General features: G+C 43.9%; 1 long non-coding RNA gene across 1 annotated transcript in view; it reads left to right on the plus strand.

Annotated features, from left to right (window-relative positions):
* The first annotated feature begins 250 nt into the window (after nucleotides 1–250).
* The window catches only part of LOC142465406 (uncharacterized), a 57,113-nt gene continuing 32,569 nt past the window's right edge, over nucleotides 251–24,794 (plus strand). Inside the window, exons 1-2 of the long non-coding RNA XR_012787874.1 lie at nucleotides 251–993; nucleotides 6,152–6,277. This is a non-coding gene — a long non-coding RNA (uncharacterized LOC142465406). The remainder of the gene's footprint in view (nucleotides 994–6,151; nucleotides 6,278–24,794) is intronic.

The raw sequence follows: 24,794 nt of genomic DNA on the forward strand, positions 1-24,794 counted from the left end.
GTCATGTAGCCCCGTGGCTACTAATCTGCCCTGCCTAAAACATAAGCCCTGGTACCAGTGCGGGCAGTGTTAGGGTTAAATCTACGCCCTGCTGTTGTAAGCAGCTTCCTTGAGTGACAGGGGGGGTGGCCTGAGGCCTAGGTGCCACCATCCGTGGCTGAGACCTGAAGCCCCACCTCTGGTAACAGTGGGGAGTGGCAGTTGGGAATTGACAGTTGGGAGTTGTCAGTTAGGCTGCAGCCAGGGTGAAGCGAACCGTGTGCACATGCTCACGCTCGGCGCGATCAGAGTGAGCTCTGAATGCCCTTGTCCAGGGTGAGGGTGCGTGGGCATGTGCACGTGCCCGTGCGCTTGCGGCTTGGTGAGACAACCAAATTTGATGTGGCTGCTCGCTGATGCATCACGTGAACGGTTTGCCCAATGAGAGCGAACCAGCTCCGTGACGTCATGGCCGCACCCCCACGTGCACACAACTAGTTGGCCAGAAATCACCCGGCCGAGCAGAGCGCATGACGTCACGGCGCTCGAGCACCAGCGCGCCTGCTCCCAGCCTGCCCGCAGACTTAGGCAGTTCTACCCTCTCCCCTCAAGTGAGTGGGTTGTTATTCTATCCCCTCCCGCAGGGGAGTGGGAGCTGTTACCTCTTACTCCACCAGGGAATAGGGGACCAAAGGATAGACCTGTGGGGCCTCAAGCCCTGTGGGTTGGTTCAAGGGACCAGAGGCAATGCATTGTTGATTGTGTACGGCTGTACTCAATAAAGACCAGTTGCTGCTTTTATACTCCTGCCTGTGCTGCAGTTTATCAGGGGGAGTGCAAGATGGTTTTCCTGCAGGAACTGCACCCTGCTCTGCTAGGGCCTGCTGGGAATGGAGGTGCTGCCCCCAGAAAGAGCTGAGAATATCCTTAAAGCCTGTCCTGTCTTCCCCACTACCATCGGCGGACACTCAGCAATCCTGTAAGCCTCACAGGTACAGCACAGCGAGAGTACAGGTAACAGTGACATCTCCCAGATGGTGGGGGAGCACCTTTTACATTATATATATATATATATATATCCAGGGCCGCAGACAGATTTCCCGGGGCCCAAGACTAGACTTATGTCTGGCCCATCGCCTCGGCGGGATTGCCCCCCCCCCACCCCATTTCACATTTCACGAGTCCCCTCTATTTCCAATAAATACATATAAAAAAGACCCCCACCCCCCAATTCATATAAAAAAGACCCCCACCCCAATTCATATTTAAAAGACCCCCACCCCCCAATACATATTAAAAAGACCCCAACCCCCCTATACATATAAACTAGACCCCCCACCCCCCACTACATATAAACAAGACTCCCAATACATCTTTAAAAATACAGACTTACTTTGTGGATGGTCTGCTGGGGGCCCGTCCGTCCAGCACTGCAAGTTGGGCCCGAACTCTGGCCAGGTGCAGCTGCCGGTCCTCTCCCGACCGGGCCCCAGCTCTCACTCACTGCAGGCCTCTATCCCTCTGTCCCACGCCAAGCTGGCGCGTGCCGTGCCTCCCTCCATGCCGTCGCACGCCGGATGCTAAGCCACGCCTACTTCCGGCATGCTGATGTCACAGAGGCCCGTTGGCGTGGGACAGTGATAGGGGCCTGCATCTGAGAGAGCCGGGGCCTGGCCGGGAGAGGACCGGCTGCTGCGCCTAGCCACAGGTCAGGCCCAAGTTGCGCACGCAGCCATCACGGGACACGTCTACCTTTTGTCCCCCTCTCGGCGGCCCTGTATCAATATATATATACACAAATACACACATTTTAATTTATGGTGGGTGAAAAAGCACATTGAGTGCTCATCTGCATGTCATTACCCAGTATCCCTTGCTGCAGTGGAAGCACTGTATGCTAGGTGATAATCTTTGAAAGGCAGGGCTGCAGACCTGTCTAAGACATGTGAATGTGCTCACAAGTGATATTCTTTATTGGCTATATATATATATATATATATACTATATAAAAAGGAGAAACCAAGAAGTGGCGCCTATTGATGACTATACTAAAAAAATAGGGGCGGGGGGGGGGGGAATAATAAATGATGACTGTGATGAACTAGTAAACCAAAAAAGTATAGGAGTACATGAACACAAATATAAGTATCAACTATAAAAAATATATAATAAAAATGAAAATAAAAAACCATCAACTAATGTGAAAATGGTGTAAGACAATCAAAAAATATGTATAAAAAATATAAAAATAGAAGATACAAAATATATATATATATATATATATATATATATATATATATATATATATATATATATATATATATATGTATATATATATGTATATATATATATATATATATACTGAGTTAAGTTATGGTGAGTAAAAAAAGTGACAAAAACCCTCCACAGGAAAGCAAATATGCAAATATAACTGTATGCTCATCTGCATGTCTTAGGCAGGTCTGCAACCCCGCCTTTCCCCATTATCACCCAGCATACAGCACTTCCACTGCAGCAAGGGATTCAGGGAAATGACATGCAAATGAGCACACAGTGTCACTTTTTGCCTCAATAACCATTTTTAACATGGTTCCCTATAGGCTTAAGCTTGCTGCATGGTCACAGCTTTGAGCACAGCCAGGGTTAAGGTGCATACCCAGAAAACCACCCACAGACAGCTGTTTCGACCTTGATGGGTCTCATCAGTGTGGGGTTGATTTTAAAAATGGTTATTGAGGCAAAAAGTGACACTGTGTGCTCATTTGCATGTCATTTCCCAGAATCCCTTGCTGCAGTGGAAGTGCTGTATGCTGGGTGATAATGGGGAAAGGCGGGGTTGCAGACCTGCCTAAGACATGCAGATGAGCATACAGTTATATTTGCATATTTGCTTTCCTGTGGAGGGTTTTTGTCACTTTTTTTACTCACCATAACTTAACTCAGTATTATGGTTTAGCCTATCCCATAGCCTCTCTTGCATTCCCAGTAAAATCAACCCCACACTGATGAGACCCATCAAGGTTGAAACAGCTGTCTGTGGGTGGTTTTCTGGGTATGCACCTTAACCCTGGCTGTGCTCAAAGCTGTGACCATGCAGCAAGCTTAAGCCTATAGGGAACCATGTTAAAAATGGTTATTGAGGCAAAAAGTGACACTGTGTGCTCATTTGCATGTCATTTCCCTGAATCCCTTGCTGCAGTGGAAGTGCTGTATGCTGGGTGATAATGGGGAAAGGCGGGGTTGCAGACCTGCCTAAGACATGCAGATGAGCATACAGTTATATTTGCATATATATATATATATATATATATATATATAATCACTTGGAATATCTACAGATCCACAGATCCTGGTGGATGGGTCAAAGTTAAGATTGCATTCACTCCACTAACACAAGTTTTAGTATGGTGAAATGGTTGGTTAAACAGGATCTTTGTGCGGTCGATGTGTCAAAAAATACATAATCTCCTACCCTATAAAGCAAGAATGAACTGGCACGGGTACAGAGCTAATATCTCTTGTTACCCAATGTTACATAGTTACATAGTTACATAGTAGATGAGGTTGAAAAAAGACGTAGGTCCATCAAGTTCAACCTATGCTAAATTTAGACAACATATATTTTATCCTATATCTATACTTATTTATTGATCCAGAGGAAGGCAAACAAAAAAACCCATTAAGGGGAAAAATTAATTCCTTCCTTACTCCAAGAATTGGCAATCGGATTAATCCCTGGATCAACATCCTTCCCATGTATACTTATTTGGTATATCCCTGTATATCTTTCCCATCTAAAAAGATGTCCAACCTTTTTTTGAACAAATCCATTGTATCTGCCATCACAGTCTCCATGGGTAATGAATTCCACATTTTAACTGCCCTTACTGTAAAGAACCCTTTCCTTTGTTGCTGATGAAATTTCCTTTCCTCCAACATTAAGGGATGGCCCCGAGTCCTTTGTACTGCCCGTGGGATGAATAATTCTTTTGAAAGCTCCTTGTATTGTCCCTGAATATATTTGTATATAGTTATCATATCCCCTCTTAGACGCCTCTTTTCTAATGTAAATAAATCTAATTTAGCTAGCCTCTCCTCATAAGTTAGAATGTCCATCCCCTTTATTAATTTGGTGGCTCTTCTCTGCACTCTCTCTAGTTCCATAATGTCTTTTCTTAGGATTGGTGCCCAAAATTTTACTCCATATTCAAGGTGTGGTCTTACTAATGCTTTGTAAAGGGGCATAATTATGTTTATTTATCTTCCATCCATTGCCCGTTTGATGCAAGATAAGATCTTGTTTGCCTCTGCAGCTACTGCATGACATTGGGCACTATTGCTAAGCCTGCAGTCTACAAGCACTCCTAAATCCGTATCCATCAAGGATTCCCCCAATATATCTCCACTTAATTTGTAAGTCGCCTTTTTATTCTTGCATCCCAAATGCATAACCTTACATTTATCTGAAAAAAAGGAAAAAACCTGGCGCCAAAAGTTCAATGGAAAGTCCTGTACTCCTCAGAGGGTCCGCACACTTGCTTGACAGGCCATGTATGGGACAAAACACAAACAAACACAAATCATAGCGCAACACTGTAGGGTTAAAACAGTTCTACACTACACACCATATATAACAATGAGACTCCTAGTGACAGTTAAAATACTATTTATTAAAAAGAACTACAGTATGTCGTAAAATGGTAAGGACTAATGTGAAAACCGCTGGTCATCCAGGATGGAAAAATTGGAGCCCTACTTACAAACAGCAGGACATATACACGCGATGTTATATAGAGTCCTCTTGGCGCAGATGGTTCTTTGCAGAGTTGTAATCCTGCTCCGCCGCGACTCACATGCAGAACCTCCTTTCAGGGATTGCCAGGAACAGAGCCGGTGACGGAGGCCCGCTCATGGGGCTCACAGCTCTACACCACGTGTGGCCGTTCTCCTCACTCACTCTCTGATCCAGCAAGCTGAGAGACTTCCCAGCCTCATAGGAGCGAGATATCGCCCTGCCCCACTGGAGAGACCAACTGCTTACACGTGAACTTCCCACCCCCTTATCCCAGCCAGGAGCCCAAAGGGCACGGGCACACTCGCGCGCGGGCGCGCAGAGACAGTCTGTGAAACCGGAGGAGGGAGTGAGGAGAACGGCCACACGTGGTGTAGAGCTGTGAGCCCCACGAGCGGGCCCTACAGTGTTGCGCTATGATTTGTGTTTGTTTGTGTTTTCCCATACATGGCCTGTCAAGCAAGTGTGCGGACACCCTGAGGAGTACAGGACTTTCCATTGAACTTTTGGCGCCAGGTTTTTTCCTTTTTTTCACGTATTCCCTGTTAGTACTGGCAGTAGTACCAGGCAGCCTATTTTTATTTGTAACTTGTCACATTGGTGTTTTAAACTTTAGCACTTTATCACTTTTTTCTTCTTTCTTACATTTATCTGTATTAAACCTCAGCTGCCATTTACCTGCCCACGTTTCCAGTCTCTCCAAGTCCTTCTGAAGAGAAATTACATCCTGCTCTGATTCTATTACCTTACACAATTTAGTATCATCAGCAAAGATGGAGACTTTGCTCTTGATCCCAACCTCAAGGTCATTAATAAACAAGTTAAAAAGCAGGGGTCCCAGTACCGATCCCTGAGGTACTCCACTCACGACTTTAGCCCAACCTGAAAAAGTTCCATTTATGACAACCCTCTGTTGTCTGTCCTTTAACCAGTTTTCAATCCAGCTGCATATATTATTGCTAAGTCCAATTTTCTTTATTTTGCTCTGCTCACCAACCTCTTGTGTGAAACCGTATCAAAAGCCTTTGCAAAATCTAAGTAGACCACATCAACTGCATTACCCTGGTCTAAATTCCTACTTACCTCCTCAAAGAAACAAATAAGGTTAGTCTGACATGATCAGTCCTTCATAAATCCATGCTGACTATTACTAATAATTTTGTTTTCCATTAGGTATTCCTGAATATTATCCCATATTAAACCTTCAAGTAGTTTCCCTACTATTGAAGTCAGGCTTACAGGTCTGTAATTTCCCAGTTGTGATCTAGCTCCCTTTTTAAATATAGGCACCACATCTGCTTTACGTCAATCTTGTGGTACTGAGCCTGTGGAAATGGAGTCCTTGAATATTAAATATAATGGTTTTGCTATTTTTTTTAGCTATTTTTTGCTGACGCTCCTTTCTGTGGACAAGTGAGGCAGCTGGCAGCGTGGAGCCACAGGAGTGACGCTTCCCGGTGGTGCAGTAGCCTCTGGACGGTGGAGCTGTTAACATCTTCTACCCAGGTATATGGAACACACAAGATGGCGCTCAATACCTAAACACAGTGAATAATATAATATATAAACACTTAATGGAAAAACTATGTATATAAATGTGAAGGTAAACACAAAATACAAAGTAAAAATAAAGACACTCAAACCCTTAGACGGACTGTTTCAAGGTCCACACGAAACATAGGAAGAAAAAACCAGGGGAGCGTAGATACCTTTAAAAAGAAAAAAAGAAAAACATAGTGCAACCTGTAGCAAAAAATGTTATAAGGAGCTCCCAGCTGGGCACCACATACTAAGGCCAATGCCTAATGGGATATATCAGCAGGAACAATTCGGAGGAGATAATCTTTAGAAAAGAGAAGCACACATGCAGTATCCAATAAAATACAGTTTATCCAAAAATGATAAAAGTGGAGGCTTACAGAATCCCAATGGGAAAACAGCATTGACGGTGGTGATCTCAAGACCACATCACAGCGTCTCTGTGTCAGCAAACCGCCACGGTACACTTCAGCCTGGAGCCGTCTCGTCACTTCCGGTCTTGGGGCCGTCACGTCACTTCCGGTTGCGCCGCCGGTAGGAAAACAGAGCTGTTTTCCTACCGGCGGCGCAACCGGAAGTGACGTGACGGCCCCAAGACCGGAAGTGACGAGACGGCTCCAGGCTGAAGTGTACCGTGGCGGTTTGCTGACACAGAGACGCTGTGATGTGGTCTTGAGATCACCACCGTCAATGCTGTTTTCCCATTGGGATTCTGTAAGCCTCCACTTTTATCATTTTTGGATAAACTGTATTTTATTGGATACTGCATGTGTGCTTCTCTTTTCTAAAGATTATCTCCTCCGAATTGTTCCTGCTGATATATCCCATTAGGCATTGGCCTTAGTATGTGGTGTCCAGCTGGGAGCTCCTTATAACATTTTTTGCTACAGGTTGCACTATGTTTTTCTTTTTTTCTTTTTAAAGGTATCTACGCTCCCCTGGTTTTTTCTTCCTATCTTCTACCCAGGCCTCGGAGGGTTAAGTGTGTTTGCACTACAGGCTTATATACCTCAGCCATGCTGTAAGTAGGGTTTCATTTTTAGCCCCACTTGATGCCATCGCTATATTAGTGTTCCTTGCACTACAAGCAATTGTTTGTTGTTTTTATGTTTACATTTTAATCATTATATTAAATTGCCGATTTATTTTGCATACTATATCAGTGATTTGTTGTTTGTATTTAGTTGCACTATGATCTTTTTTTCTCTGTTTTTTTCTCCTTTATTTTGTTGTCTTACATGTTTGTTCGTTTGAGATTACATTGAGGACACTTCCATGGAACTCATCCCTACCTTTTGAATTGGACTATATTTGGTCAGATTTTTTATTTCTTTTTGGCGCCGGTTCATTTGTATTAATTTTGCTATTACTGAGCTTAACTCCTTGAGAACTCTTGGATTTATGCCATCGGGGCCAGGTGCCTTATTTACTTTAATTTTTTCAAGTCGCTTATGAACTTCTTCCTCAGTTAACCAATTGTTCATTAATATTGAGGTTGTCGCTTCCTCCTGCGACACTACTATTGAACTTGATTCTTCCCTGGTAAACACACAGGCAAAGAATTTGTTTAATACCTCTGCTTTTTTCTTATCTCCAATAATCTGCCTACCCATCTCACACTGAAAGGGTCCTATATTTTCTTTTCTCATTTTTTTGTTATTAAGGTACTTAAAGAACTTTTTAGGGTTGACCTTACTTTCTATTGCAATCCTTTTTTCATTATCCATTTTTGCTAATTTGATTGCCCTTTTCAATTTTTGTTACATTCCTTATAATTCTGATACGATGTCTCCGTCCTTTCTGACTTAAAGAATCTAAGCGCCTTCCTCTTCTTGTCCATTTCCTCCCCTACCTGTTTATTTAGCCACATTGGTTTTGACTTATTTCTTTTATACTTATTACCCAAGGGTATACACTGATAAGTGTGCTTTTTTAACAATGTTTTAAAGACCGCCCATTTATCTTCTACATTTTCCCCTACAAAAACATCATCCCATTGTATTACTACTAGATTAGACCTCAGTTTATTAAAATTTGCCTTTCTAAAGTTTAAAGTCTTTGTTGAACCCAAGTAATCTGTTTTTTGATCATTTATTTCAAATGAGACCATGCTATGATCACTGTTACCCAAATGTTCCAGGACTTGAATATTTGTTATTACTTCTACATTGTTTGATATGACCAAATCCAGAACTGCCCCTCTCCTGGTTGGTTCCTCAATAATTTGGGTCATATAATTGTCTTTAAGCACCCCCAAATCATGTTTCCTTTTGTTGTAACGCTAATCTCATTGCCCCAGTCTATGTCTGGATAATTAAAATCCCCCATTATGCAAACATGACCCAGTTTTGATGCCTTCTCCATTTGCAAAAGTATTTTGGCTTCCTCAATCTCACAGATATTTGGTGGTTTATAGCATATTCCCACAAACATTTTCTTTATACTTTTACCTCCACTGCTAATTTCTATCCACAAAGTCTCTACATTTTCATCATTCCCTTCATAGACATCATCCCTTATAATAGGTTTTAGATCCGGTTTAACATATAAACATACTCCACCTCCCCTTCTATTTGTTCGATCCTTCCGAAACAGAGAATAACCCTCTAAATTAACTGTCCAGTCATGAGTTTCATCCCACCATGTTTCAGTAATGCCTATGATATCATACTGCTCCCTTGCAGCTATTAATTCAAGCTCCCCCATTTTATCTGTCAGGCTTCTTGCATTAGCAAGCATGCATTTAACTTTTTTTCAGCCTGTACTATTATCTTATCTGCTCCTTCCTTTCTGCTCCTACTTGGTTTAGTCTTTAGAAGTTTTCTAGTATTATCTGTATTTTTATAGGTGTCTCACCAATTCTAAGGGTGTCTCACTGCTTGTCAAACTTGCACTTGCCCCCATTCTACCTCCATGCCACCTTGTATCCTCATCTATTCCATTTAGTTCATTATCTGTTTCATTCCCCTCCCCCCTCCATCCTAGTTTAAAATCTCCTCCAACCTTTTTAGCATTCTCCCCCCTAGCACAGAAGATCCCTCTTCATTGAGGTGCAATCCGTCCCTAGAATATAGATGGCACCTCTCAGAAAATGAGTCCCAGTGCTGTAAAAACCAAAACACCTCCTTCCTGCACTACTTTCTTAGCCATGCATTAACCTCCCTGATCTCTGACTGTCTCCCTGCGGTAGCGCATGGCACTGGTAGTATTTCATAAAATACTACCTTGGAGGTCCTTGCCTTAAGCTTTTGGCCTAGATCCCTGTAATCATTTTTTAGGACCCTCCATCTTTCTCTAACTTTGTCATTGGTGCCAACGTGTACCAAGACCGCCGGGTCAATCCCAGCCCCCCCACCCCCAACAATCTGTCTACGCGATCCGCAATGTGCCGAACCAGAGCACCCGGGAGACAACAAACTGTTCGGTTCATGAGGTCCCGGCAACAGATTGCCCTATCTACCTTCCTAATAATGGAGTCCCCTACCACCACAATCTTTCTTTGTATCTGAGCATCCTGAGTCCCCACTGTCTTCTAGCGGGTTCAAATGGTCACCTTATTAACAGTGGTTTTAATAAACCCAACATAGCAGTATGAGAGTGGCTTGACCAAATCACTGACAAAGTGAAGACTCTGCCCTCTATTACATAGTGGCTTCCTACGATTCTTCTCTGAAAGGTGCTAATAGCTGACCTAATTGCAGAAAAATGTCTATACCTTCTTCATTAAGCCTAGAAACTCCCTTCATCCTGTTTGCCTCACCCTCTATTTTATGAGATATGAGTCAATAACCTAGTGGGTAGACTACACATACTGTATATACATGAACACAAAAAACGCAGAGGAGAATCCCAATGGGGGATACCATCTCAATAGTAGTACTGGCACCTAGACCATCTATCTTGAAGAGGTGGATGGCAAACTTGGATTATTATGTGAGATACAGAACTCTATGGTGAATGAAGCTATACTCCCTAACATTAGAGGCAGCTTCATGCTATTTCTCAGGAGAAGGTTCACTTCGAAAGTTCTTCCAAACGACGGCTAATTGAAGCAGGAGACGTTTGCAACACATTGCATCTTGCTACACAAAGCGCATTCAAGCTGAGGGTTTGAAGGAGTATAAAAGAGCTATTAACTTCACTGTTTGTAAAAGAGGTGCTGAGATTTCCTCCTTTTGTTGCTGGATAGTGTACTACATAAGAAGTTATTGTACATCGTTTCTTGCGTGTATTCCCTGTTTAAACTAAAGGAACGTGGGTGTGTCAAACACGATTCACACAAACTCATTCACACTAACAATTAACTTGACATTTTCCCAAATCATCCAATGATTCCTATTTTTCACTTTCTTTTTTTTCTCTTTAATTTGTGTTAGTCAGGTCTCAGAAGGATTATGTCATTTTATTATGAAATTACTGTTTTGAAATCAATCCAAAAGGTCCAGTCATACAGATCGCACCTAACCTGCTTTGTGTCTACATTACACATTTCATAATGCAAGTCACATTTTAGTCATTACTGTATATTAGTGTCTGGGTAATTACTAGTTATACAAACACACTCTCTTGAGTAACTATTAAAATTAATCACATGTAATGTACTTGTAGTCTGAGTAATTTACCTCAGTAATTCTCCACCTTTTTAGGCTACTAAACCTTACTACGGTAATCAGTTTGCTTCACAAACTTACAATATCAGGTCACGAAGGGGTGGTCTTAGAAGTCTTGGGGCCCTGAGCACGAGAGTCATTGGGGGTCCCTTAGAGCAGGGGAGCGCAAACTTTTTGTGCTGCGCCCCCCTGTCACTCTGCCCCCGGCTCTCGCGCCCCCCTGCCTACCTTCATTCGCGTCAGATGACGTCACACACCCACGCAGCGTCAAGTCACATGGTGCCGCGGCGTCTATTGACGCCGCGTTGCCATGGCGACGCAACACAGACGGCTGAATCCCGGTAAGTAAACAGTTGCAGGGGCCTCACGCGATCCCCCGGCATTTAATTTAAATGCCTGGGGGAAGAGCGCGGGGCCTCTGCAACTGCCCGCGCCCCCCCCAGCACAATCTCCCGCCCCCCCTGGGGGTCGCGCCCCCCACTTTGCGCACCGCTGCCTTAGAGATTTGAATTTGATGACCCACACTTCTTCTCCGTTCTCTGCACTGGCAGCCTGTAAAATGGTGAATTTATTTCAACATTGGTTTGTTGACATTCAAAGCGGTACATGAGCAGGGTCCCAGCGATCTGAGAGCTTCTAATTCCCTACACTCCCGTCCGCTCACTTCGATCTGCAGATTAAGGACTTATAACAGTTCCCAGAATCCCCTTGACTTCCTTTGGGGCCTGAGCTTTTAGCCACGCTGCTCCCACTCTCTGGAACAGTCTGCTTCGTACAATTCGAGACTCCCCCTCTCTGGAAATCTATAAAATCAGGCTCAAGACCTACCTGTATACCCAGGCATTCAATTAATGAACCACAACCACCTTTAATAGCTACAGCACCGTCCCACCCTGTATTGTATCTTTCCTTGTGTTTGGTCCTTTTCAATCCTTAAATGTTTTCTTCTTTTTCCCTTTTTGTAACTGTGAAGTGATTTGAGTCCCATTGGGAGAAAAGCGCTATATAAGTAAAAGTATTATTGTTTTATTATTATAAGCAACTTAGCAAGTCGGGCATTTCCGATTAAAATTTCCCTTTGCCCTGTTGATGATGCGACAATGCATCACAATACATTCAGTACAATTGATATTTATTATTTATTTATAAAATATTTTACCAGGAAGTAATACATTGAGAGTTACCTCTCGTTTTCAAGTATGTCCTGGGCACAGAGTAAAACAAATAATACATGGTTACATAAATGAACAAGGTATACATTATATACAAGACATTGCGTGCACAGTTAAAGAAAATATATATTATGGGCGTATGAAACAGTTACAGACCAGATTAAAGTGTGAGACAGCCTTAGATTTGAAAGAACTTAAGCTGGTGGTGGATATGAGAGTCTCTGGTAGGTTGTTCCAGTTGTGGGGTGCACGGAAGGAGAAGGAGGAACGTCCGGATACTTTGTTGAGCCTTGGGACCATGAATAGTCTTTTGGAGTCTGATCTCAGGTGATAGGTGCTGCATGTGGTAGGGGTGAGGAGCTTGTTCAGGTAGCTGGGTAGCTTGCCCAGAAAGTATTTGAGGGTGAGACAGGAAAGGAGAACTTTGCGCCTAGACTCTAGTGATGACCAATCTAGTTCTTTGAGCATTTCGCAGTGATGTGTGTTGTAGTTGCATTGGAGAACAAAACGACAAATTGAATTGTAGAGGGTGTCAAGTTTGCTAAGGTGGGTTTGAGGAGCCGAGCCATATACTATGTCTCCATAGTCAATAATTGCCATTAGCATCTGCTGTGCAATACGCTTTCTGACCAGGAGACTTAGGGAGGATTTGTTCCTGTAAAATACCCCTAGTTTGGCATAGGTCTTGGTTGTCAGGGTATCAATGTGCATCCCGAATGTTAAGTGGGAGTCAAACCATAAGCCCAGGTATTTAAAACTAGTGACAGGTGTTAGGGTGGTGTTAGCGTTGGTTCTAATCAGGAGCTCAGTCACTGGAAGCTTTACAAATTTAGTCTTGGTCCCAAATACCATTGTTACAGTCTTGTCAGTGTTTAAAAACAGTTTGTTTTGGGAAATCCAGTTTTCGAGTCTCAAAAAGTCAGACTGAAGTATGTGTTGAAGGTCAGAGAGGCTATGGCTGTGTGCATATAGGATTGTGTCATCTGCATACATGTGTATTGAGGCTTCCTTACATGCTGTGGGAAGATCATTAATGAACACTGAGAAGAGTAGGGGCCCCAGAACAGAGCCTTGCGGGACACCACACGTGATATCCAGGGGGTTGGAGTTAGAGCCTGAGATGGACACATGTTGGGATCTTCCTGATAGGTAGGACTGAAACCAGTTTAAAGCATGTTTCCCTATTCCAGAGCTCTGGAGTTTGTTAAGCAGGATAACATGATCAACTGTGTCAAAAGCCTTTGCAAAATCTAGGAATACTGCACCAGTGAGTTGTCCCCGTTCCATTCCACACTGGATTTCATTGCAAACTTTTAGCAGGGTAGTTACGGTGGAGTGTTTGGGATGAAACCCAGATTGGAATTGGCTAGGGAAATTTGTCTTGGTGTAGAAATCTCTTAATTGGGAGTGGACACATTTTTCCATGACTTTGGATAGAATTGGGAGAAGTGAGATTGGCCTGTAGTTTGAGACAGTGTTTTTGTCCCCACTTATGAAGATTTGGACAACTCTGGCAGTTTTCCAGGTCTTAGGGATATGGCCTGCAGACAGGATAGAGTTGACTATGGACTATTACAACTAGAGTGAAGACTATTACAATTTACATAATACATGTTAGATATTCATACAAAAAAGTGTTGCAGCCCCCCACCTGGGAAAGGAAGTGGCATGTTAGGTTAGGTATGTTGTAGGTCATGGGTGCGCAAACTGGGTGTGCAAGATTTTTCAGGGGGGTGAGGGTGGGTGGGGGTGTGCGGCGTTTGCTGAGGCCCCGCACTCTTCCCTAAAGCAGTTAAATTAAATGCCGGGTGATCACGTGAGGCCTCTATAACTTCACTTACCTTGTCTCTGGCGTCGTGTCGCCATGGCAATGTGGTGTCAAATAACGCAGCGGGGTCACGTGATTTCACATTGCCATGGCAATTGCAACAGAACTTACAATCTAATTAACTATTTGGTATGCTTATGTGAGTTGATTAGGCAAACCCCTCCCTTAATTGTTAGTCAAATGCATGTGATCAGAGTATTTAAGGATGTGTATCTTGGCTGTGAGCCATATGGCTGTGTGTAACATCAAAGTGTCAAATTTAAAGTGTAGGTAGAGTTCATTTTGGAGTTTAAATTGGAGGTGAAGATTAGAGGAAGATCTGGACTCTGCACAACATCAATTACAACTTTGCAACTGTGAGAAATATACTCTTCCTACCCTCCAATAACTGGGAAGTCTCTCCTCCTTCATCTCACTATGCCCTCCCTATTGCTTTTCCTGTTTACTGTTTCCTCACGCCTTCGTCAATGTATCTGTTCTCTCCAACTTCCCCACTGCACCATTATTTATACACCTCTCTCCCAACAACTTCTTTACCCCTCAATAAAATTGTGTCGATTCACAATGGACCACTGTGGTACTGTAGACTTGTTTTTTTAATCTGGTTTTTAAACACCTGCAAATTGACACAGTAGCACAGTACTGTACACATTACAATTCATTCATTTTTGCCACCTGGCGGATACGCGAAGAATTGCACCCAAAGAAATCAGAATCCAGGTAACTTCAAAGAAATCAACCGCGGTAAACAAAGCTGTGACTGGTGTGATTGACGGCATTCACGGCAGCGTTCACGTAAGATCAACGAGTGAATGCCGTGTGGAATACAGCAGAGTTCACGAAAACGGCTCTGTGAAAATGTTTGAATAACAGCCGCTGCATCTGTGGGAGGCGGCTTAAATGTACCTTGGACATGCAAAACAATTTAGAAAGCATCAATTCACTATTGGAAATGGATACTACAGTATATGTCCAAATTCTCGTTCCTGCTTAGGTTTTTATATCAAGGTGCATAAGTAGTCTTAAGTGCCTATATGGCTCTAATGAGAAGTGAACCAAGGTAGTCAGTATAACCTATAAAGAGCCAACTATACCTTACACATATATCTGTACTCACTATGCTCTCTAAAAATGGGAGCCCCTCGGGTTCCTAGAAATAAGTAGTTATCAGGCATTGAACCCACTAACACATATGGATGTTTGGTATAAACATTAAGCCTGGTCAGAGATATTTATTCATATAGTGGAATGTAATTTTGGTCGTAATGCCGAGGTATGGCTCTTTAATTGGCTGCATGCAGCGTCTAATCAGCTCATCCACAGCAATGTTAACCGATGCAAAATACAATATACTGTATATACACAGAAGTCTGACATATATGGTGTTGCAGAAATGCTACATAGTAAGCGGAGAATGTAACAAACAACTTAGTAGCAGAGATTTATCTGTTTAAATAACTGCATGCAGCGTGTAATCAGCCCAGCAACCGTCAATGCGAACCGATACAAAATACATATGTATTTGGCAAGGTCTGACATATGTGGTGTTGTACAGACGCTACATAGTAAACAGAGGATGTTACCAATGACTTAGTAGCAGTTAAGAGGAATAGCATTATCTAGCGCTTATCCTAATGGCTAAGGTGTAAATGTGTAAAGAAAACACCGATATACAACCAGATCTTGAGTACTTCTCAGGAAAAGCCGCCTCCCATGTCGACACCGCCGTCGTGGCGTCTCTAAAACCCTACGTACGTTTCATGTGGTTACCCACACTTTGTCAGGGGTGGCAAACACCCACAATGCTGATTTTCATTGCTACACTGGAAGTAGCCATCCACTTCTGCGCAAATACACCCTTTTTTATCAGTACTTCACCATATGTGGTTCTCTTTTGTTATTTACAGGACTACACTTCATTGGGACTCATCCATACTATCAAGGACTTTTCAGATAGTTGGTATCTATCTATATATTTGTCAAAGCGTTGTATGGGTGTCTAGTTGTCCTGTCCCTAGGGGAAATCACATTGGACCTTTGGCCCATCACTCCGCCTCAGGCCAATGAGATGGCTCCCTTGGTCTGCCCGCCCCCGCACACCTCTCATTGGCCTGAGGCGGAGTGACGGCCAAAGGTCACACACACCACACACACACACACACACACACACACACGTGTCCCTTCCCGCATTGCCTCCAAGCTCCCCCCCCTCCCCCTCCCCCATGTGTCCCTTCCCGCATTGCCTCCAAGCTCACACCCCGGCCGCTACAGTCAGCGGGGGAGCGGAGCGAGCACCCGGGACACAGCGGGGGAGCGGCTACAGCACGCTGCCTCCTGCCTCAGCTCCACGTGGGAGCAGCCGGACGGGTGAGAGAGCGGCCGGACGGGTGAGTGAGTGAGGGAGCGGCCGGACGGGTGAGTGAGTGAGGGAGCGGCCGGATGGGTGAGTGAGTGAGGGAGCGGCCGGATGGGTGAGTGAGCGGCCGGACGGGTGAGGGAGCGGCCGGACGGGTGAGGGAGCGGCCCACAACAGGCGGGAAATTTCGGGGGGGGGGAGGGGGCACAGATGGAAGATTTCGGGGGGGACGGGGACAGACGACTGGCAGACACTTGGGGAAGGGGGAGCAAGCGGCCACATGATACATTGTCACTTACCTCCCCCCCTCACCTCCCGCACCCCCCCACTTCCCTTCCTCCCCCCCCCCACTTCCCTTCCTCACCCCCCCTTCCCCTCCCGCCCCCTCCCCTCCACTTCCACTTCCCCTCCCCCTCCCGTCAACCCCCCCTTCACCTCCTGTCACCCCCCCTTCACCTCCCGTCAGCCCCTCTCCCTTCACTTCCCGTCACCCCCCCTCCCTTCACTTCCCATCACCCCCCCCCTCCCTTCACTTCCCATCACCCCTCCTCCCTTCACTTCCCGTCACCCCCCCCTCCCTTCACTTCCCATCACCCCCCCTCCCTTCACCTCCCGTCACCCCCCCCTCCCTTCACCTCCCGTTACCTCACCCCAGGCAGAGGTAAACACGAGCTACATGTTTCGCGCTACGCGCTTGTTCACGGCCCCAGCTACTTTTGTCTGGACTGTTGCTTAAGGGCCAAACAATGAAAATGCAATCATTAGAATTAGACAGGAACAGCATCCTTCATGCATTCTGTCTCCTAAATAACATATTTGATTTGATTGAATGGTCTTTCTGAATAGTCTCTAATCCAGGAGTGGCCAACTCCAGTCCCCAAGAGCTACCAACAGGTCAGCGTTTCAGGCTATCCCTGCTTCAGCACAGGTGGCTCAGTCATAACGACTGAGCCACAGGTTGAGCCACCTGTGCTGAAGCAGGGGTGTCCTGAAACTCTGACCTGTTGGTGGCCCTTGAGGACTGGAGCTGGCAACCCGTGATATAATGTATATCTATTAGTGCAGCCCATAGCTATTTAAAATGAAAAAGTACTACAAATTAATTGATTTCACATGTAGTTTATCTTTTTCAGTGTTGTATAGGTCTGTTTTGCAAGTATACTCCAGCACTGAGAGACAGACAAGCCATACAGAATGCCCTCTCCTGTCTACCTACCAATTAGATTGTAAGCTCTTCGGAGCAGTGCATTCTGTTTCCTAAATGTTACTTTTATGTCTGAAGCGCTTCTTCCCATGAGATGTTATTTGTATTATTTGTTATTTATATGATTGTCACGTGTATTACCGCTGTTAAGCACTATGTACACTAATGGGGCTATATCAATAAAGACTTACATACATACATACATACATACAGACTGTTGATTAATCAGCATGGAAAATACCCGTCTTTCAGCATCTGCACCACCAAACCAAATGACTTTGAGAATTAGGCTGTAAAAGGTAAACTGCGATGTCCTACATTCATTTACGAATTGAACCCAAACTGTGCCCCACTTAAAAACAACGCAGCACATATAGAGGGCAAGCCAACGCATTCATAACCCTCCCCATACGTTTCCACATCAGCAAGCTATATTTGGCAAGAAACGTGTCAGAACCCTGATCTCTGGAATCACTGCATCATTTTTCCCTTTGTTAGGTAACCAAACTACAGTAGGTTCTGACAAGTGCCCTTATGGAGTCACAAATTAAAAGGTTATGGGCCATACTTACTAAGCTGTCAATGAGATGTAAGGTGCCTTCCAGCGCTGGAAGGCATCTTGGGGCAGAAGGCTGCTTAGCAAAGGCGTGGGCCTAAACTATGTGTACATTGCTTACAGCAGCTTGGCTTCTTGTATTTGGCCCTTGGGGGGTGGGTCTCAAGTTGAAAACGTTTCCAATATAGATTACATTGGGAATTGTTAAAAATAGCAATAGAAGCTTTAATGTGACTTAATACTTCTCCTATATTGCCACTCCGATATGATTCCAGGTGAGGCTGCACGTTTAACTCGTTAAAGGGCCCAGCAGCGCATAAAGGCTCCATGTGAGAAGCGCGATACAGGAGGAAAGTAAAACGCTCAACATAGTCTGACAGTTTTTTTGTTTTGCTTTAGATTCTATTCTGCCTGGAGGCTAAAAATCATGGTCACAAGGTAAAGTCCTGTGCCAAATGTTCATGTTTGACAGTGAAGTTAGAATCCATGGCAACTAAATAAATACGTAAATAAAACTCACAGTTTGCATTTCAATAGAAATGTCTTCACTGATAGGGATAACATATTTCACTATTTATTATGTCGATCAATCAAGTTAATCGGATAGTTGCTATAGCAAAATGCATTATGGCCCATATTGTCTAAGCAGTCCTCTGGCACTAGAAGACAACTTCCAGCCCATTGACAAAGTTATAAGGTGTTCTATGGCAAAAGACTTTTATATGCAAGTATATTACCTACAGATGCAGCCACCAGTATCAGATCCCTTGCCTGGGTGAAAATTAAGGCATCTCACAGTAAATGCATCAACATTTCTTTGAGATTCCTAATGGCCCATCGGATTAACACAGCAGGGGTTCCTGCAGTCAGTTTGAGCGGTTCTGCAGGGACACCGGGACACCGGGACACCCCCCCTCCCCCCCTCCCCCCCTCCCCGCCCTCCCTGCTGTGTTGATCTGATGGGCCATTAGGAATCAATGAGGCATGTTGAGGCATTTACAGTGAGATTGCCCCATATTTTCCAAGGCAAGTGATCTAATACTGGTGGCTGCATCTGTAGTTCATATGTTGTGACAACAGCCGAGGAGGAAAGGATCTCAAGATTATCATGTAAGATGGTCTTCAGGTGGCAGAGGGCCGGGTAAGATGTGAGGCTCTATAAGGAGAGGTATTACCAGCTAAAAGAAAGTCAGTGATGCCTCTCCACAAATCATTACAGAGGCCTCCGCTGAAGTACAGTGTCCAACTCTGGAGGACACATCTCCATAGGGAACTCTGATGTCTTTTCGATATAATTTAATGCAGGGGTGCACAAACTGGGGGGGGCGGAGATTTTTCTGGGGGGGCGGCGTGGCCGTGGCAGAGGCCCCGCGCACTTCCCCAAGGCATTTAAATTATATGCCGGGGGATCGCATGAGGCCTCTGTAAAACTCAATTTACCGTGATTCAGACGGCTGTGTAACGCAGCGTCAACTGCACTGCGGGGTCATCTGAGGTGACATCACATGCCAGACAGCGTCATTTGACGCAGCTCCAAGGTATGGGGTGGGCGCGAGAACCGGGGCAGGCAAGACAGGGGAGCGCAGCTGCAAAAGATTGCGCTCCCCTGATTTAATGCTTTGAGAAGCATTTTGATCGTGTACCTCTCAGCAGCAAAGAAAGAAGAAACTCCACACAGATTTATGGGGCCCGTTCTATATCTGCTGAAGTGGCGGATCGGCCCGTTTTTCGGCCGCAATTCTTCATGGAAATCAATGGCGAAATTTGCCCGAGAATGGCCCAATCACCCGCTTCATGGGATATAGAATAAGGCCCTTCTCCCTGTGTGTGTCTGCTCGTGATATGGGGCGTGAGGGGGGTATAGATAGAGTGGGGATGGAGAATCGGAAAATAAAATCAGAAATCTCCACGTCTGTGATGACATAAACATCTTGCACTAACCGTCTGTTTCTAAGGCCCGTGATTACCGTCTTCCTCTCATTTGGCACAGACACATGCAAGACAAACATCATGAGCAGTGTGTCTGGACGCTCATCTAAGGAGTACTATGCATAGACACTGATGCTGTGCAGTGCAAAGCAATACATTGCATACCCGGCGGCGTGAGAGATTAAGGAACATCCAGTATTGATGTTCTCTCCAAACAAAACATTAACAAATATACAGTATCTCTTACTGGTCAATGTATCTCAGTATACAGTATCTCAAAAAAGGTCAATGGCAGCCATTTTAAAAGCGGTCAAAAGCCTCTGAATGGTAGGAAGATTCCTAGCGTGCGACAACTTGATGAAAGGAAAGAATCACTGTAGGAAGCAAAAAAAGCATAGAAAGACTTGTTTAAATCAGGGGATCTCAACTCCATTCCTCAAGCCCCCCTGCCCCTCAACAGGTCAGGTTTTCAGGATATCCCAGCGTCATTACAGGTGGCTCAATCAGTCCCTGCTTCAGCACAGGTGGCTCAATAAGCCCCTGCTTCAGCACAGGTGGCACGTCCCGAAGGTGGGTTTATGGTGTGCTCAATGCAGAAGGCTTTTAGGATAAAAAAAAACATGCTATTGAGATATCAAACTAGATTTTCAACCAAGGGAGTGTCAATGCTTTGACATGAAATCTCATGTTTTCAACTCGACCCTTTGAGGAATCTGATAAGTGTTATGCAGTAACGTCAATTAGATTTTCACTTTTTCCCCTTTTTTATTTTATGAAACTGTCTGCATATATAGTACTGTATGTCTTCTTGTAATATTCGTTTTCTGTAACCTAAGCACTATACTGTTTTTTTTATATTAAATCTACAATTTAATAAGACTTATCTTTTGAGCTCTAATTAAACTTTACATGCTTTGAAGAGAGTGATTACATTTTCAGGCACATTTTGCTACAACAGATTTTTCTATGTTAAGTACATATTTTTATTTGTAAACAGGGACCAAAAACCCTGCAAGTACAACTTGACACACATTTTTGGTGGTGGCAGCGATTTAAGCTATATATTGTGACAGATCGAGGAGAGATATTACTAATTTCAGGGACCCTGTGGGGGTGAAAAGTGGGTCAGCACGGTAGCTGTGTGTATTAAACCTTGTCACATATACAAGTCACATGCTCACAGGTGTGCTGTTGATGTATTATTTTCATAGTATGGTTATTATAAATAATATTACACATCACTTATATTTACTAATACTGGTTATAAATAAACAAAAAATACACGTAATTATGTTCACATTTAATTTGCATCAATCCGGTATCCGACATGACACAATGGGCGGGGGTCATCAAAGTGCGTTCTGTGCAATTGCGTCCGAATGGGCGATATTTGCCATTAAAGTCCGATTGTGCGGATCGTACTTTGATGACTCACGGCCAATGTATCAAAATCCACTGCAAACAGTGAACTATGGTCACACTGTATGTAAGAAGCCTCTGCAATGCACATTTTCGGAAGGTTTGTACTACTTATTAGCACTCACATTTTGGCTCACACTTTTCTTCCCCATATATAGTACATAGGCCTCTATGTCTTTCCTGTGTGCTGCAGCTTCAGTGACATGTAATCAGTCAACATACCTCTTTGCTCTCTCATGTTTTCTCAGTCAAAATTCCATTATACATTCTGCAGCTTCTTGCCTTAGTTTGCTGTGGATGAAATCCAGAATAAGACGGAACTGAACCGAAATAGAAGATATACAATTACTTTTTTCTAGAACATATTAATTCAGATGTCATCATTATAATCTCTTAATAATTATGAGATACTGTAGCTTTCAACTGCAACAACAAGGAACTCTTAAACATGTAAATAGATCATGTAATTAATATAATGGAATTATCAGCATGTATTTATGACAAAACCCTAAATAATCTCATTGTTGGCTCTGATACAATAATGTAAACGATCACTTTCAGTAAACACCATTTCAAATGGAGCCACAATATTTAGCTTCTTTTGAGGCTAGAATTAGTGGTCATTCCTAAGCACCCGACAGGGCTGAAACCATTTATACAATTCTTTAAGGTTAGGTTCAAAGAAACCTGATCTGGATTCCATTTGATCATAAGCCTGGAATTCTGAATATGTTGTAACCTAAGACCTTCATTCATCAAAGTAAATGGCCCTTAGAATTACAAGTATTTTAGACCATATGCATGGATTTCACTTTATTTCTGAAGCCCATGTACTGTTAAAGCAGCAATCCCCCCTACAAGCCTATGTGAGTTTGACTCACAAAATGTTAGTTCAGCTCAACCCCCTTATAACACTGTGCTTGGGGTCCAAAGAATCACATCGTGTTATAAGCGGATGGCATTAGAAATAATGTACAATTGTATGCATCGTACAATAAAGTATTGAAGACACCAATAATCGTGTTGTAAAGTATTCATAAATACGAAAATTGGGAGCCACGCTTGCATCGCGTTAAAAGCAGATTCGCGTTGTAACAGATTGTGTTATAACGGGGTTGAACTGTATAAAAAAAATAAAAACTCTTGCTGTAACCTTTAGACTGCACTGGGCAGATACTTAAAAAAAAAAAACAACCTTAGAAAGGGCAAAGAAGTAAAAACAACAAAATGTCAAAAGCAGCACCCCACCCGTCAAAATCATTATTTTATTTTTTAACTTATATGAATCCTTCAGAGCTGAACCACAGCACTCAAAGCTCCGTTTGCCAATATATACTTTTGCCTGTAGGCAACTTGCAAGGAAAAACAAAGATGGCTGAGGGGTCACCCAATTGGAAACTGCAGTGTCATCTCATGATGATGTCACCGTCTTCTACTGGCTGCCAGAGTGAGGCTGACCCTGGTGGCCATATTGTGTCTCCCAGACAAGAATTCTTGTAAGTTAATTTCCACACTAAATATCTCCTGATCTGGGTGGTTCCTGACACTTGGAGTGCCATGGTTCAGATCCCAGGGTCACCTTGTTTCAAATAAGGTAAAAATATATTTCTAACCCTCCCTGCCCGGCTCCCTAGGGAGGTTATATCGGTGTAGTTGTGTATTGAACATCAGCATAGATTTAGCTTGACTCAGGGTGCTGGCTTTAGAGTACTTGTTTTTGTGGGAAGATCGTGTGGTTGACTTGGACATGGAAAAGATGGGCGCCAGGAGTTTTCATAGTACAACGTCAATTCTTATTCATGTTCCCAAGCATAGGAACACTGCATTCATGTTTACAATACGATTAACATTGTTGTACCTTGATTAATCCATACCATTATCACTCTATACAGTTCTTCTCTTAACACCCATGGGAGGTACATTCACTTGTTACTGTTCTGACTTCATCTGGTGGATCAGGACCCCCTTTTTAGTAACATCCTATTGGTCCCTTTTACTGCAGGCCCCAGTTAAAATTCTGGCCTGTTCTGTGTACGTTACCATTAATCTTCAACCCTGTTGTGGAACTGTCACTTCCTCAAGGGTAATGAATATTGTAGATGGGGATCTGCTTGTAAGGCTGATCCCCTGACATCCTTGGGCCGTCTCTGCTTTGCCCCTTGTGGCATGTCTGCATTCCCTCTCTGGGACCTGCTTTTCTTTTATGACCATACTATGGGATCCTAACATACTGTATATGGCACTGTCCCTAACTGAAACATAATAAAATGGGGGCCTGATCTATACTACAACTGTGGGAACATATCTCCTACCTCTACTCCCCGAGGCTCCTCTCCTCCTGCCATGCTGGAACCTCCTCTCCAGAACATTCCCTGTCCTCTTATACCCACTGTCACGTAGTTTCATATGTCATCACAGCCAAAGTTTACTATCAGCTCCTTATAGTACTTTAGTAACCCACACCGGGGGTGAGGGGGGTTATATATATAGTATATGTGGGGAGAAAGAGAGAAACACGGATTGTTGCATTCACCCTTTGGGTGTCCCAAAACGTATCCATTACGTCATGGGGTCTCACACTCAAGGAGTTCTGTAATCATGCCCTTAAAGCAGGACTGGCCAGCTTCAGTCCTCAAGGGCCACCAACAGGTCAGATTTTAAGGATAACCCTGCTTCAGCAGAGGTGGCTAAATCAGTGGCTTAGTAATTGACTGAGCCATTGATTGAGCTACCTGTGCTGAAGCAGGGATATCCTTAAAACCTGACCTGTTGGTGGCCCTTAAGGATTGGAGTTGGCCACCCCTGCTTTAGAGTGCTTGTTTTTGTGGGAAGATCGGGTTCTGCACTCCTATGTACAGAACACGATCTGCAATCCGTGGAAGTGGAAGAGGAGGACCGCTCCTCTCGCGTTCCTGGGTTAACAGATGCCGCAATCAAGTGACCGCGGGTTTGCTGGAGGAAGCCATGGCACGCCGGTGCCGATGCCCCTCCGGCAACCACAGGGTTAAAACGTTTGCACATGTTTATGCTAAGTCCATTTGCTCGGGAAGAACAGTTCATACAGTAGAGAACTGTCATGTTTTACATGACTCAGGAGAACAAAGCAGGTCTGTTCTGGCATTGGGAGAGCCAGCAAAAACCAATGCAAGTACAGAGCAAAAAAATGAAGTGGTCATTTACAGGCAAAAAGCAGCGCATTTCTAGGAATAAGAATTTCTTTGAAATGAGATTGGCGGACCATGCTGCAAAGAGCTTCTTTTTATAAACTCTGCTCCATGCCACAGTGATTGAGTGTTGCTTTGAATCACCCTAGTGAGGTTTAGGTTGAGCAAGGAACATTTGGGCTCCTGCTTCTGAAAGTACTCTCTGTAACTACACTTAAAAATGAACTTTGTTGTACTCAAAAACAT

The sequence above is a fragment of the Ascaphus truei genome, chromosome 14 (genome assembly GCF_040206685.1).
Source record: "Ascaphus truei isolate aAscTru1 chromosome 14, aAscTru1.hap1, whole genome shotgun sequence".
In the NCBI taxonomy this organism is placed as follows: Eukaryota; Metazoa; Chordata; class Amphibia; order Anura; family Ascaphidae; genus Ascaphus; species Ascaphus truei.